Source organism: Callionymus lyra, chromosome 5 (genome assembly GCF_982586985.1).
Source record: "Callionymus lyra chromosome 5, fCalLyr1.hap1.1, whole genome shotgun sequence".
Lineage (NCBI taxonomy): Eukaryota > Metazoa > Chordata > Actinopteri > Syngnathiformes > Callionymidae > Callionymus > Callionymus lyra.
This window is the reverse complement of record NC_141822.1, coordinates 22,583,473-22,601,834: the sequence shown is the minus strand read 5'-3', so window position 1 is coordinate 22,601,834 and position 18,362 is coordinate 22,583,473.

The following is an 18,362-nucleotide window of genomic DNA, read 5'->3' as shown; positions in this document are numbered from 1 at the left end:
AAGTATTTTATCTAAGGTTGAAGAAACATAAGACTTAACAAATTGTATCACAAACTGAGATGACTAAAAGTAAATTAACTGCAAAGGATTTTTAAACTCGATAAGTTGTTAACTGTTAACTTTGAATCAGAAGTTATGATTTAAACCGAAATCACATTATGCAAAGTGGAGATAAAAACTAAATAGTTAATGGAAAATAGTTATTTTTTAAATTGCTGTCCCAGTCATTATACGAGAAATTAATAAATATTGTTTTCAGTATTCAGGCTGAAGTGAAATGGATGACTGGGCACATTTGATAATTTGACTTAAACACTAAAAAAGTGTTCCAGATCAAATGCTTAAAGAGAGAACAATTACTCTTCTCTCTTCACATTGGGATAAGTTCTTCTTCATCTGGCCCCCATTCAGGCAGTAGTGGTACTGCTGTGTATTTTGGTATCAACCTGATACAAAGTAAACACAATACCAGGTCAGAATGGACAATAAATATACTTTAAAAAAACCTAACTATAAAAAACGAACGTTATTGGCCACGAAGAAATGAAGCTCGGTTCCATCATGAGGATTGTCTGTGCTCACTATTACAGGAAGATCAACATTAATCGCCGATCCTTCTTTTCTCATCCACTCTTTCTGCTTCTCACTAAAAAACAGCTGATCGAGAGCACTCCAGCTTTCCTCCTTATCCGATCACATAATCACAGCTCCTCTTGCAAAACCAATCATTGCGGAGCTGTCAAGTTGAAATCTGTCTCCTCTGCTGTCAGTTCGTCTTGCAGGCTCCTAACACAAGCCTCCTCCTCCAACACACACCCACAGTCCTCGCGTTTTCCAGTTCTCAAGCTAGTCGTCTTGATAGCGCCACCCTCCACTGGACTCTCCTACCTTTCCTACCTACTTTATTCTTCTCTCATCATCACGCTCTCGCCATCTCTTCCCTCCCAAGTACTTTAATAAAAAAATAACTTGATAAACAATTGACAAACAAAAAACTCATTGTGTCCATTTTCTTAATTCTAAATATATTTTGTGAGAGCAAATAAAAATGTAAAATAGTAGTGGCATTACCTAGCTTTACGCCCTAGTTTAACTGAGCAAATTATTTACTTTACTAGATACTTTGGTTCAAAAATCGATTTCACCAGCTTGGTAACTTTACTATTTATATTTTAGATGGATCCGTCCACCACTAGTATGCAGAGTTAGAGGGACGTAGGAGTGTTAAATAACAAGCATTTTATAGAAGACACATTAGAACGTATCGCTCATGTTATACCATCTAATCTAGGTCAGATCTTCTCTGAAGTGTTCGCCCTGCAACAGGGGAAAATCAGGGTCAGTGAAAGCGAACCTGCTCTCAAAGAAGATACTTTTATGGAGCATGTTTCCCTGGTAACTGACGCACTTTCCCCTTTTTCAAACGGCTAGCATAAATGCTTGTAGAATTTTTTTTCGTCTTCTCTGAAGTGTAAGCCATGTGTTCCAGCACCTGGGGAGAAAAGTGTGCATGTGTGTAACTGATCTTTTAGAAATGCGTAATAAAGCAGAAAATACACAATTTGACAGAACCAGAGGTCGCTTGTTATCCCGAGGCCAAGTGGAGACAAAATAAATTGTAATTGTGCAACCTAGCAGCAAACAAAACCCTTGTTTTTCTCCTTTATGTGAGCCGATATATTTTTTGCTGAATGTAACTAAGCATTTTTACCTTTGGTTGACAACACGTAATAATTCAAGTACTGACTAATGGACAGTTTCACTGAGTGAATATTTTGGAGATGCATTTAGTAGTTGACCACAAACAATGTAGGTGATGAAACTCTTATGATAATTATTCAACTAAAACAGAAAGCAGACTTATTTATGAATTAAACTCCCAGTTAATCAATTTATGTATCTGCAGTAGTATTTTTATTTTTAGTTTGTATTGGCGTAATTTAACCAACAGGAACCGAACTGTTCTTGCCATCCTTTGTCTACTTCCATTAGGCTCTTTGTGTCTCGGGGTGACCTTTGCGATGAGTCAGATGAGGCCAGTGCTGTCCATTGTAATAGCAGCATCAGAAACAGTGAAGAAAGCTTTCATGACACCATTAAAGCATGTTTTTTCATCATAAATACACATAGTTTCTCCGGCTGATATTAGACTGGTTTTTATTATTTCCACCTCAATGACACAACTACACTCTTTATATGAGAAGCGTTTTGTTGGCACTGTTGTAGATAGTCCATTTCTTTCCAACAAATATTTATGCTAATAAAATGTAATCAATGCCAAAATATGCATTTGCATCCATTTCCTCTTGAGTGTTTTCTCATCTTACCTTCCCCCCAGGAAAAGGTTGTTGCTGGTGTTGGTTTGTTTTTTTGTTAATAAAACAGTGTAATTAAAATGTAGTATAAAAGGCTAATCTTATTTCATTTTTTTTTTAGTTTCAAGGTTTTGTCTTTTACTTGTAAAAAACAAACCAAATGAACCAAAAAACAAAACAAACAACAACTTAAGAATATAATATAGCTCAAAGAACTGAATCAAATCAACTTTTATTCCTATTTTTTTTTCTGTTGCTTTTGTTTTCGGCAGAAATGTATGTCAGTCGCTAACTTTTCTTTGTCCAAAAAGACACAATTAAAAACATCCAAATACCTCAGTGTTGCTCATCTGTAGGGTCCCTCTTAACAACTCGACATCAGTAACTGCTTGGAATAAAAGTCTTCATTTTAATGTTGATCGTAACAAAACCTAGATGATGCTACACAGACTAGAAACACTGTAAATGCTTTTTTTACTTTAACTTTTGGCAAATAACTCTGGGCCAATACTGCTTAGCGCCCTTAAAGACTCCAGCTGACCTCAAGTAAAGCAAAGCACATGCTATAGAAATATATATATTATATAATCACATATGAATCGCTTGAATATGAAACATAAGTCGAGATATTCATTGAAATATCTGCCAAATCACTGTATTCCCGCAACATTAGTTAAAAGTCATGGTTCTTCTCTTTGCTAACAAATGTTTGGATAACAAAGATTATTTTTTGTATTATGTTCCATGTTTTTCTTGCTTGCATTAATGCAGACAGTTATAACAGGGGTCCTGTTGCCCCTCTATCACTTGACTGTTTAAAAATGGGACACCAGTGAGTCATGCATATGTTTTTATGGTTCTTCATATTTAAGTCAGTTATAATTTCTTAATAAAAAAAATGTTGGGGCCTTACAATATCTATATTTGCATGTATTTTGGGTCAGTTTTGGCACGTTTTTATTCTGAAGCACCATTAGTTACTCAGGCAACTGTTTTGTTACCGTGGCTCTGCAGACGTCCTCCGTGATTTTAGCATCGATGACTCACACTAAAATGACTTCATATTGTTCATAATGATTCATTTTCGGCTAATGCAGGAACCCCTGGATTGTTCAAAATGATTGCTGTGGTGCTCCATGCGTTAACAGCACCACTTGTGTAACTTGTGCTACTGGCAAAGTGCTCCATGCATTCCAATTTCTCCAGAATGCATTAAAATTGTTCTCTCCATCTCCCACGGTGACAGCGGAAATTATACATTTTTATGAGGAGATCACAGAGGAAACGGCGGCGAGCACACACGCCGGTATTACGCCGCAATGAATTTTCACACCAATCCAGATTAAAAGTTAATGGGGGGCTGAAGATGGAAATTGATTCATTTGCCTGCAGTCCAACACCACCCAAACCCCTCCGCCCCCCGCCCTCTCGTCGGGCAATTCTTCCTCTCATATGTGTGAATCATGGTAGACGGTACCCTCCAGGGCTTCTTTGACCCTCGAAGCCCGACAGTTCTAATCAGAGATGATTCCCTTCATCGTCCCACTTGTAGCTGTGCAGTAGAACAGCCGCAGCACAGTGTTGTTAATTCACTCTCAGAGCATTTGCAAGGGACAAACAGAATCAGTTTTAAATTTGCTTACCTAACAGGGCGAGTGGCCTTGTGCCATGGATGATTCCACAGTTCTGGAAACACTTGCCTGCTTGAGTTTTTGTAGAAAAAGAATGCGGTGCTTGACCCTCCTGGCCAGTGATCCAGTGTCCTCACTGATATGACCCCCAAGAACAATCTTGTTGATATTCAGTTTTCACAACTCCCCTTTACCGGCCCAACAATCAATCATCGATTCCACAGGTTCCTGGAACAAAACTACAATTGGCACTGTTTATCTTCCACCTAATCACAACAAGGATATTATTGTGGATTTTCTCCTCCTTTCGCATCTGCCCTCTCTCTTCCAATTTTGTTATACTCTGATTTTAGCGTACAGATACACCAAAGGAGTCAAACACTACTGATTTATTTTCTTGCCTGGACACCCATGGTTTACGTTCTAAAGGACATATAATCGCTTTTGTTTTCTGCTCTGGTGTTATGCCTTTTAACTGCTCATGAAAAAATCCTACTATTTCTGAAAATGTCTGTATAACATTCAACATTCAATATATACTGTATCTGACCATCTGCAAAACTAAACCTACATGCAACATTAAGGACAGTGATCTGACAGCTCTCTACCTACCTAGCTACCTACCTACCTACCTACCTAGCTACCTACCTACTGTACTTACCGTACTACCTACCTACCTACCTACCTACCTACCTACCTAGCTACCTACCTACTGTACTTACCGTACTTACCTACCTACCTACCTACCTACCTACTGTACTTACCTGCCTACCTGCCTAGCTACCTATCTACCTACCTACCTAGCTACCTTCCTACTGTACTTACCGTACTACCGTACTACCTACCGTACTACCTACCGTACTACCTACCGTTCTACCTACCGTACTACCGTACTACCTACCGTACTACCTAGCTAGCTACCTACCTAAGTACCTACCTACCTAACTACCTACCTACCTACTGTACTTACCATACTACCTTCTGTACTACCTGTACTACCGTACTACCGTACTACCATACTACCATACTACCATACTACCGTACTACCGTACTACCGTACTACTGTACTTACCATACTACCGTACTACCTACCACACTATCTAAATACTCTCCCATACAATACTTCTTACATTTCCCTTTTACGGCGTTCCCAGTAAAACATAATTTCAAGTACAAATCCTCCTCCTGACCTCAAAAACCCTCCATAAACTTTCTCCACCATACATGACTGAACTCTTCCACATAAACACCATGCCGGAATCTTTGCCCGTCATCCTCCATCAGCTGCACTATCCCTCCTGCTCAAATGGCCACCATAGGGACCAAAGCCTCTGTATGTTATGAAAAGTAAATAAAGAAATAAACATGTTGTTTGACACCGGACTTTACTCAAGAGTGTAGAGGTAAAAACAGACTCAATGCCAGCACAAGGGCTTTAAAATAAGAAAGTCCTGTCCGGATTTAAGAGAGCGAGTGTTTACGTGATTATTTTTAAACTTGAATTTTATTCCAGAAAATGCCCTACTATGTTTTGTGGGGGTTTTGTTTTATTTTCAATCATAATTAAGCTCGCCGTATGAATATTTAAAATCTGACACTATTCAGTAATTTTTATGCAGTTGGGTCGTCTCTATGGACAGTTGATCTGCAAAGCTACTTAATCCTTTGCTGTGAAGGGCTAGCTCAGACTTTTCAAAGCTAAAGTCCCGGTTGTTACTCAGGCTGCATAATGTAAACCTCCTTTTCAAAAAAAAGATGCATTACCACAATATGTATAGCAGATATGTAACCATTTTAAATCAACATTTTTCTATCAGAACACTATAGTATATGTTGGCGTGCGCAATCAACCTCTGGAGATGGGAGGAAACCAGAGTGCCCAGAGCTAGCATCAGCAAGCAAAGTATCATTTAAGATATTTTCATTTATATTTTATATAAATGGAGAAATCACTCAGCGAGCACAGAACTCTTTAGTGAAAACAATAGTATTGTCTTTGATAAAACTTTAGCAATAGAATAACACACAAGCGACTCATTTCGTTTTCAAACGGAGGGCGCCACCTACTGAACTCTTCAATACACCACCCTTCTTTATAAAGCTTCAAGAGCACATCAAGTATTTTCATTTCTTTTATCTCTTTAAAAGTGAGTCACAACCCAAACCGGCGTTTTTTTTTTGTTTTTTTTCACCCACTGAAGGTCTGAGCAAAAAAAACAAAAAACAACAACACTACGATGACAAGTGAGCAACACATGAAAAATTCAACAAGGATCCATAATCAAGTGACCGCAATACAAAAAAGGCCGAGAACTGCAAGTATTTCAGAGTCAAACATTGAAACAGAAACCACAGAACAAAGATAGAAGACAACACTAAGATATAGGGGTGACCCAGAAAAGGGTGCTCATCCCAATCTGGGAAGACGCCCAGGGAATTATTCAAACATGAGGTAGTAATCAACAACATGAAAAAAAAACACAATCAACAGTGTAGCTGGACAACAGTGGGTAATCTAACACAAAAAATGTGTAATTTTATTATACATTTAAGGTGTAGAATACCTAAATGAAAGGGCTCTGTGTTTTATTTTTTTGTTTCTAAATGAAAAAAAATCCTCCCATTATCCCCACCTAATGCTTAAGTATGATTTAAAAAATGTTAACACAGTTGAAGCAGGTTCCATGTATTATCGCGAGCACTGAGAGGTCATAGCAGTGATGAATGCGATTTTTTTTAGTTTTTACACAAAGGAGAAGTGTTCTTGCTCCTGGGTGTCATGGCAACGTGACATGGCAATGTAGAAATCCAAGAACAAAGATGAAAGTTATTAAACCTGTACCTGCTTCACCTTGTTGGGAGGATCATTTAAAATAGTTTATGCATTTCTCAAGTCAAGGAAAAGTTTAAGGAAATATTACGAAACATTATTAAAATATAAAAAATGGTGGTTGTACTTATGGCGATCTCAACAATGACATTCTGAAGGAACCATTGTGCCCCCCCCTCGATCAATGACTTTTAAATCATACCGTTTGCTCATCTCCATCTGGTGCTCTGCTGCAACTTAATGAATGTTCTCAAACAAGGTATAAAACTTGTCTTCTCATACACACATGCACACACACACACGTACAGAAGCATGGAGTTTTTAGGACAATGGAGAACACTATACTGTAGTGAGGACAAATGTTTGACTGATGTCTATTTCTTCTAGTGCTACGTGATCCACCCTCAAAGTTGTTGCAATCGACCGGTCAATGTAATGAGCACCTCTGCTGGACTGCTATTTTGGAGGATCTCTGCAGGGATCTGGAGGCAGCCATGAAATCTACAATGTCAAATGGACCAATACTTATAGTATACTTCCTAACAGTAACTGTATCCCTTAACTCACTGCGGCGTTAACTAGGGATTGGTTGATGAGGTTTAATGAAACATCAGCTGATCGGATCACAGTATGCTCAGTGGGTGGCGCTCTCAGTTTCTATTGTACTCATCAGTATGTGTCTGTTTGTACAAATCTATTTTCATTGAAATAAGCCCTGCCCACTGAAAACACCTGGGTTTTCTGGAGATGAAATCATGTTCACCATAACCACACCCACTCTGCTGTGATTGGTCAAACGTCAAGGTTTGTTACTGTGCGTCATCAAGTCTGGAAGTCTCCACCTCCGAGGCATTCGTTGTATAAACAAAGCTGGCGTGATTACAAGTGGCTGGAGGAGGAGTGAAGCTATTATTATCTCATAATGGACTTGTGGCTCCCGTAACCTCTCGTTCGCTGAGATTTCAGAGGGGGGAGAACCTTATATAGTAATAAGTTCAAAACATGGTCATGATGAAGGACTTACTGCATCTTGGGGAGGAAGAATTCAACACTTGAAACATGTGATCAGGAGAGTTGGGTAGCTTTTATTCTTTTATTTCCGCATCTTCAATACAGCTCATTGCACAAAATTAATTCACCAACTGGGATTTTAGCAAAATTGCCCTCAAATATAATAATTTGTTCAACCTTGAATTAAAGTGAAGAAGAAAATGAGACATCTTTTTTTTATTCACTCTAATACAGAAATCACTACATTAAATAAAGATTTAAGTATAAGATACTAGCATGAAAGAGTCTTACATTCATCCATTTATATATTTAGAACTAATGTTACATTTATAAATGAATCCAGTACTTACTACTTAATAAGGGCTTCTTTTTCAAATTAAACAAATGAAGGAATTAGAATATTATATTTAGGTACTGCTTTTTGGCAAGTGAACAGAGAGATGTATGACTCAGCAGTCTTACACAGTGTAGAGGCTTTTACATCATTTCATTCTCAAGAAATCACTTAATGGCTATATTTGAGTTAATCAGGGGGAAGTAAATTAGTAATTCTTCCAATATCTTTTCTCGAACGTATTCTTATTTCCATCGGTTACCGGAAAACAACTCTCTTTCTGATCTTTCTGCCTCTTTTAATCTGACTTCTCAAGGTCCTTCCCTCCTTTCCAATAAAATTCTACGCGCGCAAGAAGACGGGAACAATTAATCACGCTGATAAACGACGCCCTGATGAGAATCTGACTTTGAAATTTCTAATTACTGGATTGTAAATATGCGCAAAAAGAGCAACAAGTGTCATCTGCTGCTCCCCACGATGGCTAATGAGGCATTTGTACATCGCTGTCCTCGGTTAGCTGAGGGACTCACAAAAAACCACACCAGTCCCTCGCCCACACTCCCACAAATAGACTGTATCCTTTCTGATCAGGGGAACTCGGCGAGGGAATAGTCGGCCCAGAATGTTCTCTTTGTCTGCCACTGTGTGACGGGATTGACAAACACTTTGTTTCCCCAAGATTGAATTCCTCCAGAAACAAACAACTCACAAACTGCCAGCATAGTCCCAACTCTGATGTGGGGGCATCGTTTGCCGAAAAGTTTACTAAGTTAGATAGGAAGCAGAAAGTAATCTAAAAAGCTAATGAAGAAGAGAGAAAACCACAAGAATTAGTTTGCACAGACATTTTTGTTAAGCTTAAGACGCTGTTGGCATTAGAAGCAGAACTTTTTTTTATACGAACTTAATTATAAAAATAATATATGCTTATCCAATGTTAGTTAAAAGAAAAACCTGTGCTTACCATTAAAGGGCAACTAATGTGTTAATTTGTAAAAGTGTCTCTTAAATAGATACTGGACTTCTATAGTACTTATCAGTATGTGTCTGTTTGTACAAAACTGTCTTTCATTGAAATATTTAAATGAGAAAATGTGCTTAAGCCCCTCCCACTGAAAACAATTATGCTGTGTCTCAAATCGCATACTTCTCTTAGTACACTGGCAGCTGGTATGCATCAGGATAGTGTACGAACTAACTTGTACGCAAATTCTCTACGGATAGTATGTCTCAAATCAAACACTGCCGCTACACACTATCCGGAAATGACGCGATAGCTTCTTCTTCTACTACTATTTAACGATGATTGCAATATATATATATATATATATATATATATATATATATATATATATATATATATATATATATATATACGTATATATATATTACATAACATCCGTTTACAACGTCAACGTCATTAAGATGGCGACCGTTTAGGGTAGAAAGTGACCATCAATCCATACTCAGTTTTGTGGATGATATAGTAGGCCAATTTAGTGTGCATGGCGCAATACATTTCGCATACTAAGAATTGAGATGCACTTATGCACTAAAAATACTAAGCTTATGTACACAAATGTGCGATTTGAGACACAGCTTTTGTTTTCTGGAGATTCTCCATAGCCACCATAAAGCACTGAGTTCTGTCACCGTGTGACATTAATCCTGGAAGTTTCCACCTCCAACAGATCCATTGTATAAACAAAGCAGGGCGTGATTACAGCCGGCTGGAGGAGGAGTGACGCCCTGGGATTATTTGATCTTCTGTGACATTTCAAAAGCTTCATTTTTGCAATTAAAAAGAGTGGCGCTTCGGGCAAGAAAGTCTGTTGCTCTTTACTGGAAAGTACGAACAAATTTAAACTTGTGGAAAATAGAGATATTTAATTGAATTGGCCTGGAAAAGGTGACATTTATGGCAAAGTGAAAACAGAAAGACTTTGCCCAACTTTGGGAACCATGATATGATGGCTGTGACATGAAACCTTATCTAATGATTTACACAGAAGGAGCTCAAGGGAAAATTTAAGAAAAGTAAGTAAGTAATTTATTATTTTTAAAGTGCATTCTCAGACCAGGGTCGCAAAGCTCTTGAACAATCAAAAATGATACACATTTAAAATACATGCTTTAAAAAGTCAAGACAACATAGAGACAAACTTAGCAACCCTATGAAATGTATGTTTCTTGAAGGAGTAAGTAAGTAAGTAAGTAAGTAATTTTTATTTATACAGCGCTTTTCCAGACCAGGGTCACAAAGCGCTTAAACAATCAAAACAATATTCAATAAAGTATATACTTTAAAGGGCAAGATAAAACTGATAGCACAACAGGAGTTCCAGAAAATCAAGGAAAAGCCTGAACAAATAAAAACGTCTTAAGACATTTCTTGAAAGAGTCAGTAGATCCATCAAGCACAAAGAGAGAGGAAGATCATTCCAAAGCTTAGGAGCAACAGCCTGGAAGGATTTCTCTCCTCTGGTCCTGAACCGTGTTCAGGAACCATCAGTAGATTCTGATCCACAGACCTAAGAGCCCAAGCTGGGGTGTAAAGCTGGATCAGATCACTGATGTAAGGAGGAGCCTGACCATGAATAGATCTGAAAGTAAGAACCAGAATTTTAAAATTGATCCTGAAAGAAACTGGCAGCCAGTGAAGAGTTTCAAGGATTGGAGAAATATGAGTTCTCCTACTAGAGCGGGTCAACATTCTCGCTGCAGAGCTTTGTATTAAGTAAGTTAACTGCAGGAGAGACAGCTCCTTCTTGTTTAGACACGAAAATAAACTGTCACAATAGTCCAAATGAGAAGACACAAACGCATGGATTAGACTGTAATGTCCAGATCGTGTTGTGACTACATTTTTCTGAGTTGAGTAGGGCCTTGACTTGCTTGCTTAATTTTGTTTTTGTTTTGTTTTTCTTGGAAATTGCACCAGAATCTTACAAAAAGGATAGTTACGTTTGTACATGAGTGTATGATTGTATATATATTTTTTTGTGTGCAATATATTGAATTGAAAAATACAATAATACAATAATACAGAAAATGAACATTTAATTTTTAAAGTGGTGTATTTTATATTTTCTGATCGAATAATACAAACAGAAAATGTAATACAATCGACCCAAGGGTTCTTGGACATGTTTGCCTCTAAGACATGAAAATATTTTCCTTAATCGTGTTAAAAACACTGTCCAATAATTTAAAGGAATGGTGACCTTTAAACCCAATCCAACTTCCCTGCTATCCTCTAAGACATAAGGAAATTTGGAAGGTTTAGGGGTAACTGGGTGGACGGTTGACCTTCAGTGCAAAATGCTGTTTAAAGTTTGAAGTTTACCTACCCTACTTTTATGATAGGTTTTATAGATATATCATTAATTAATTTAAGTCATATCTTAACTTAAAATAGTCAAGTTTGTTTTTCCCACAACTGTGTAAATAGTACTAAAATATAGAAACATTATGGTGATAAATATTTAACAACGCTTGTTTTTCAAAGAGAACATTGTCTGTGGATTTTTTGTGTCGAGGAAGCCACAAGATTGGAGGGAATGAATGATTATATAGAATAACTATGTATTGTATCTCTGGTCTAACAAGCACTTGTTTACTGATTTGCTCTCGCACCGCACATCCTCACTCACTGTCGAACATCACTGGACGCCTCCTTCGTTTTCTTCCTCTGTTTTGAATTTTGTGACGGGATGAAGCGTGTCCTGCTTCGATATGAATATTTTATTGGACTTCTCAGGGGTCACTGCACATCATCTACGACAGCCACATAAATCAAGAGGCGTATGAAGCCGGACGATGTTTCTGAGGAGCAGCGGTGTATTAATGTGTGAAATCTGTGACCCTTTTTTGTTGCCGCTCACGCAAACACACAAAAGGAGTTGCATTAAAATGAGTCTCATTCATCACCATGAGTGTGTGTTTCCATCAGCTCGATATAAATAACCGCTGCAAGCGTGAGCATGCACAGAAACATGTTGTGTACCCGCAGACAGAGTGTTTAATGTTTATTTCCCAAACAAACGACTGTTCTACTGTTATTTGTCTTTTTTTTTTTTGCAAAACAGCTGTGATGACATTTTAATAGCAGTACATCATTGAGTCTGCCAACTTTCCCCCGTTTGGCTGATTTCATATTATAGGAGGAAACTAGAGTTGCAAGTAAAAGTTTAAATGCTATCATGCTTGCTTTGAAAGGCAGGACTAGTTTCTGACCGGGGTTTGCAGGTAATGAAACTGTTCTATCTGTGGTTTGCATTAAAAGGTTTGATAACAAAGACTTCTCCTCCCCTCCACAACAATAAACTGTAGAAATATAATTGTTGTTGCTTTTGTTTATTGGTTATTTAAATCTCTTCTGCATCAGTTTACAGTATGTCGTTATATTTATATATTTTTTTTACACTTCTGTCTAGTCATACCATGTACAATCTTAACATTTTTATGTTTATAATCAAACTATTTTTAACTGTAATCAAACCATTTTCAATTGAATTCAAACCATTTTCAACTAAAATCAAACCATTTTCAACTATAATCAAACCATTTTCAACTATAATCAAACTGTTTTTAACTGCAATCAAACCATTTTCAATTGAATTCAAACCATTTTGAACTGTAATCTAACTGTTTTTAACTGTAATCAAACCATATTCAACTATAATCAAACCATTTTCAACTGAAATCCAATCATTTTTAACTTTAATCAAACCATTTTCAACTGTAATCCAACTAATTTAAACTAGAATACATTTATTTACAACTGAAATCGAACTATTTTCAACTGAATTCAAGCAATTTTTTAACTGAAATTAAAAAATGTTCAACTGTAATTAAACATTTTCAACTGTAATCAAACAATATTATCCGTATTCAAACAAATATCAAGTGTATTTAAACACTTTAGAACTGTAATCGACATTGTACAAAAATCTATCAACTCAAATGGACCCCAAATAATAAAGGACAAAAGAAAAATAATGTCAATGTAATTTGTATAAATCTCTGTATGTATGCAATAGTAGAAAACTTTATTATTTACCTCAGTGGGGTGTTTCTATAGTGAAAGTGCAACCGTGACTTTTACGTAAAGTCTTAATATACGACATAAGCTAGGGACAAAAAAAAGAGATGAACCAGCAACTGCATCTGAAAAGAAGAAAACTGAAGAAAGAAAATATCTCATGGCCCTCATTTTCCAAGTTTGTATGAATACAAACTCTTGTTTTATTGTATTTATAGTGTTGCAAAAAATAGATTTAAATTGCTTTCTTGTCAACAGTGCACTTACAAGTGACAGTGCAACAGCAAACCTGTCAGACATGCTCTCAAAAGCAGCCTTGCTAAACATTTATCTCATCCAGAAGCAGAAGGTTTGGTGACTGACCTGAGGAGCTCCAACACAAACTAACCAGAGAGATGATTTGGATGAAATGGTGAAAAAATCACAAAGAAGTTGAAGCAGCTCCAGCACTTCTTAATTAAGATTGAGAAGATCGTTTCCAAAACTCATAAATGTGACTTGAAAATCATCCAACTGCAAAGATGAGTTTCCGAGGCTTCACACAACACTGAGCATTCACAAGCTGGAGATAACTGGATATGTATTTGTTCAGTTCTAACTGTGATGGATGGATCTGAGCCGAAACAAACTATTTATTCCTGTATTTAGAATGATGGGATTAAGTGTTTCTGTTTGTCTAGATGTGTTTAGTGGGCAGCATGAAACTAATGTTTGCTGTGGTCTTTGTGTTAATGAAGCTCCATGAAGCTTTTTATAGACACTACTAGATGTTACCATCTGCTCTGGAAACAAGAGATAGCTTGCTCAAAAGCAATTCTATTGAAACCTTGAATCATGTTTAAACTGAGGGCGCCACCTACTGACCTTTTTAAAGAAAATTTGACACTGCTTCACGAAGCTTCATCGGCACACTGGCACAGACTGACTTGAAAGGTGTTCAACACATCTCCTCTCTTTATTTATTACAGATATTATAAAATCAATGACATGAATGATAATAATAAAAACAGATTTTGTCAGGATACGTTAGGATACATGTATTAGACGTGTTTGCATATTTAATAATTGGATAAAGTACACAAAACTCGGATCTGCTGAAAAACCAAACAAAAATAATATGTTGTTGATTCGGGCATATTGTGGCTTAACAAGCACGTAGATAAATAAAAATAAGAAGTCATTTTTTGGGTTGGATACAGAATTCTGAAAGCATCCTGTCAGTCAGTGCTGTGTGTGGGACTGCCTCCGTCACAGCAGGGCTGCCAAAATTTCAGAAAATGACAAGAGTGAGATTTGAGTGTCATGACACAGTCAGTGAAAGGAATGTTATAAGACTGATGTCCCTACGTGCAGGCCTCCCATAGCGTCATATCCCTGTCATCTTCGTCAAAGTCTAATGACAAAGATGGTTCAAAAAATTATTATTGAATTTGTAAATAATTCATTGAGTTGTTATGGGATTTTTTGTGATAATTATTTATTTATAGAATCATAAATCATCATCTTGACAATGACATCTGTAATTAAATGTTTTAATTATCAATGTCACTAAAATTCTTCATTCAAATTTCATGAAATGTTATTATTTAGCATCTAAAACTTGCTACATTTATTATCTGAGACCTGTTAACTTGGTTGAAATCTAAATCCAAATTCATTTTAAACTATCACTAGAAAGTTTAGTGAGAACTCTCTGGATTAAAGTGCAGCTCATGACAGGAGAAAACCGAACTATAGATAGCTTGACCGCAGTATGATGTCAAAGAATATGTAGAGTTATAATTCAACAACTATTTCATTAATTTATTAAAATGACATTAAAAGAGACGAACCGATGGACGTATTGAGTTTACAAAGCAGATGAAGCTTTTTTGCACAGGTCAAGGTCCATTGGCACAGTCCTGAACAATCGGTCAGCTCTCAGTAGAAGGCCCGCGTTGCTAGGAAACTGTGATTAAAATGACTTAAAGTTAATGTTAAAGTGTAAATTGTTGGCTACATCATCTGGCTCTTCACGAGTCCTAGGCTGTTTCCCAAATCGTGCACTTCTCTAAGTTCACCGATTTACAGTACACGTGAAGACAGTGCACATACTTGTGAAGTGCACAAAATTTGACATGAAGTACTGTCTAAAATCAAACACTGTCGCTACAAACAGGAAATGACTCAACAGCTTCTTCTTTAACACTGAACGTAACCAGCTGTTAGAACCTTATCGCCGACACTTGACAGCACTTTTCTCCAATTGAAACAAGTTATTAAGTTGTGTTTTATTTTGCTATTACTATAATGTTGTGTTGTTTTATGGTAAAATCTGTTTTCTCAAGACATTTACGCCGGTATCTGCTCCGAAGACAAGACGTACTTTCCGTTTAGCGTCATTTACGTCACTAAGATGGCGGCCGTTTAGGATGGAAGGTGTCCATCGATCCACACTCAACTTGAGGGTGCCAATTGAGTGCTAGCTGCTCACTACATTTTCGCACACTGCGCATTGGGACACACTTGTGCATTAAAAAATATTAACTGTAAGTGCAGAAGTGCGCAATTTGGGACAAACCCATAGTGTCCTAGTGTTCCCGCGTGTCTTTGGTCTCCTCCATGAATATCCTACCAGTGGGACATTCCCAGGACACTTAAGTAGCGCTGCGTCAAGAAGACAACCTAATACGATGCCTACTTCCCATGGGCTCACCAGCCGTGGGAGGGACCAGAGGGGTCAGGGGTGAGTGGTGAGTGGTGTCTGAAGGGACCTTGGTTTAGGACAACAAGATATACAGAAAGAATCAAGTTATGGCTATTTGTTCAATATTCACAGTATAAATGGTGTTTTTTTCCTGGTCAAGTTAGTAGTGATGGGCGAGTGAAGCTCCATGAAGCGTTACCCTTCTTTATAGAGTCCACTAGATGTCACTATCTGCTCTATTCTATTGCTTCCCAGATAGCAAATAACATTGATCTGATGTCAGATTTGGTTAGTTTTAGTTTGTGTTTAAGTAGACAATGTTTATTTAATGTCGATTTAATGTAACCATTTCACGGTTAAAAATCTGCTGTTGATTGACCACATGACAACTAGATGATGGTGTAGTGGACATTTGTGGCTGGAATTTGGACAGACCTGTAGTGCCAGTTGAGACAGAGCTAGGTATCAACGTATGCGATGCATAGATAATTCACTGTGAGAATTGGTTAAAATCTAACGTTGTTTCTTTGTTGATCATTCAATGTATTTTTGCTGTATGTGGTTTAAACAGATATTCTATTGAAACCTCATGTCTTTTCTTTAACTGAGGGCGCCACCTACTGACAAAAAATAGGACACTGTTTCATGAAGCTTCATCAACACTTCATAAAAAAAAATAAACATAATTTTCTGTTAAAGGGAATATAACGTGACTTTGAAACAACTAACTAACAAATGTCCCACACAGTTCATGCTTTATTTTCATTGCACTTAACTCTCCTGCCGAGGGAACAATGACACTCTGCAGGAACAAGGCTTTACTTGACTCCCTCCGGTAAACAGTATTGATCGTTGCTGCTGAATTAGCATTTCATATCAGCTGTTCTCATTTAAAATGGTGATTGCCGATATCGCAGCGGGGACAAATGGCCGGCGTGGGAATTGCAGCGGCCGATAGTGATCAGTCTGTGAAAGTTAACGAGCTTATCATGGCAGTGTAAACAGCGTCATGTGTTGATTGCTTTAGGGCCCCTTCCTCCTGTGGCGGTGTCATGGTTGGTAATGAAAGGATAAACTGGAGGGGAATAACAAATGAGCGAAGTGCTTAGACGACTGTCACGCTGTAAGTATTATCAACGGGGGACTACAACTCCAAACACAGTGTTCATTTGTCCACTTGTAATTCATTAACGGGATATTCATTAACGGATAATGTGGCAAAAGTGTGTCGTGGAAACGCCAGTTCCGACTACTGTAGCTTTGTTAGGGAAGTAGTTGGAGTGGAAAAAAACTTGGGTAAAGGTATATCAATAAAAGAAGACGTTATCCCAGTTTGTTTTACATTGAATTATTTACTACAGCTTTTCTCCAAGGACCATTTTGAAATCCAAGTCTAGTAAAAAGGAAAATAGAATCTCTTCCTTGAGCTCACTCACAAGTCACATGAGAAATTGTTTACCATCTTTCTGTTAAAGTGTAACTTATGTGTTTCATAAATTGATCTTGGACCTTTATTGTACTCATCAGTATGTGTGTGTTTGTAAAAAACTATCTTTTAATATTTATCTTTATACCCCACCCACTGAAAAAACTTGGTTTATCTGAAGATTAAATCTTGTTTACCATAACCACACCCACCGCACTGCGTAATAGCAAATAATATATATATAATCATTTGTAAAATGTATTTTAATTACTTGTGAATAATAACTTTAGAATGTGAATCAGGATTTGAAAAAGGAAAACAATGCAAATGTTTGTGTTTTTATTAGAGTAAACTCCATTATTTGAAAAACAAATAAATAAAATAAAATATCCAATATAAAACTAGGAATTGTTTATTTTAGTCGAGTTCATTTCTAATGTTCAGTTCCATTTAAAACCTTTAATATTAATAATATTAATTAATTTATATCGTGTACGTTTCCGTTTCCAGTATTGTCGTACTTTTTCATCTACAGTTTAATTTCATAATTTTTTATTGACATCCAACATGTATTGAAAACTCCCTACTTATGAATCTTTCTTTGCACAAGTTGTTCTTTGTGTGACAGGCAGACCAGATTAGTTAGAAGTGACCCATCAACCACATGTTCTTCTTATGGACATGCCAGGGAATCATTGAAAACGAAGATGGCACAATCTGTATAAATACATTGTCTAAAAAATGTTTTTAAGAAATGTCGAAGCATCACATAATTACATTTGGTTCTTCGGTCCTTGAACGGCAACAGCATCGTCTGGGTTGTTCTATTTAAATGAAATAAACAGTATTAATGTTTCACCCAGTAGCTGCTAAGTTCACTTCTCTCTTATGAAGTTCTCACAAATAGAGAAAAGTTAAAATGAGCTAACATTAACCGTTCCCAGACCTGAAAACCTTTTCCTCATCAGCTCACCCAGGATACAAGTTTCTTTTATTCCCTTCCACTCGAACAATCTGATATCACACAGCTGACAATTATTTAGCAAAAATGCGGTGATGCTTGTTCACATAACTCCCTCTGA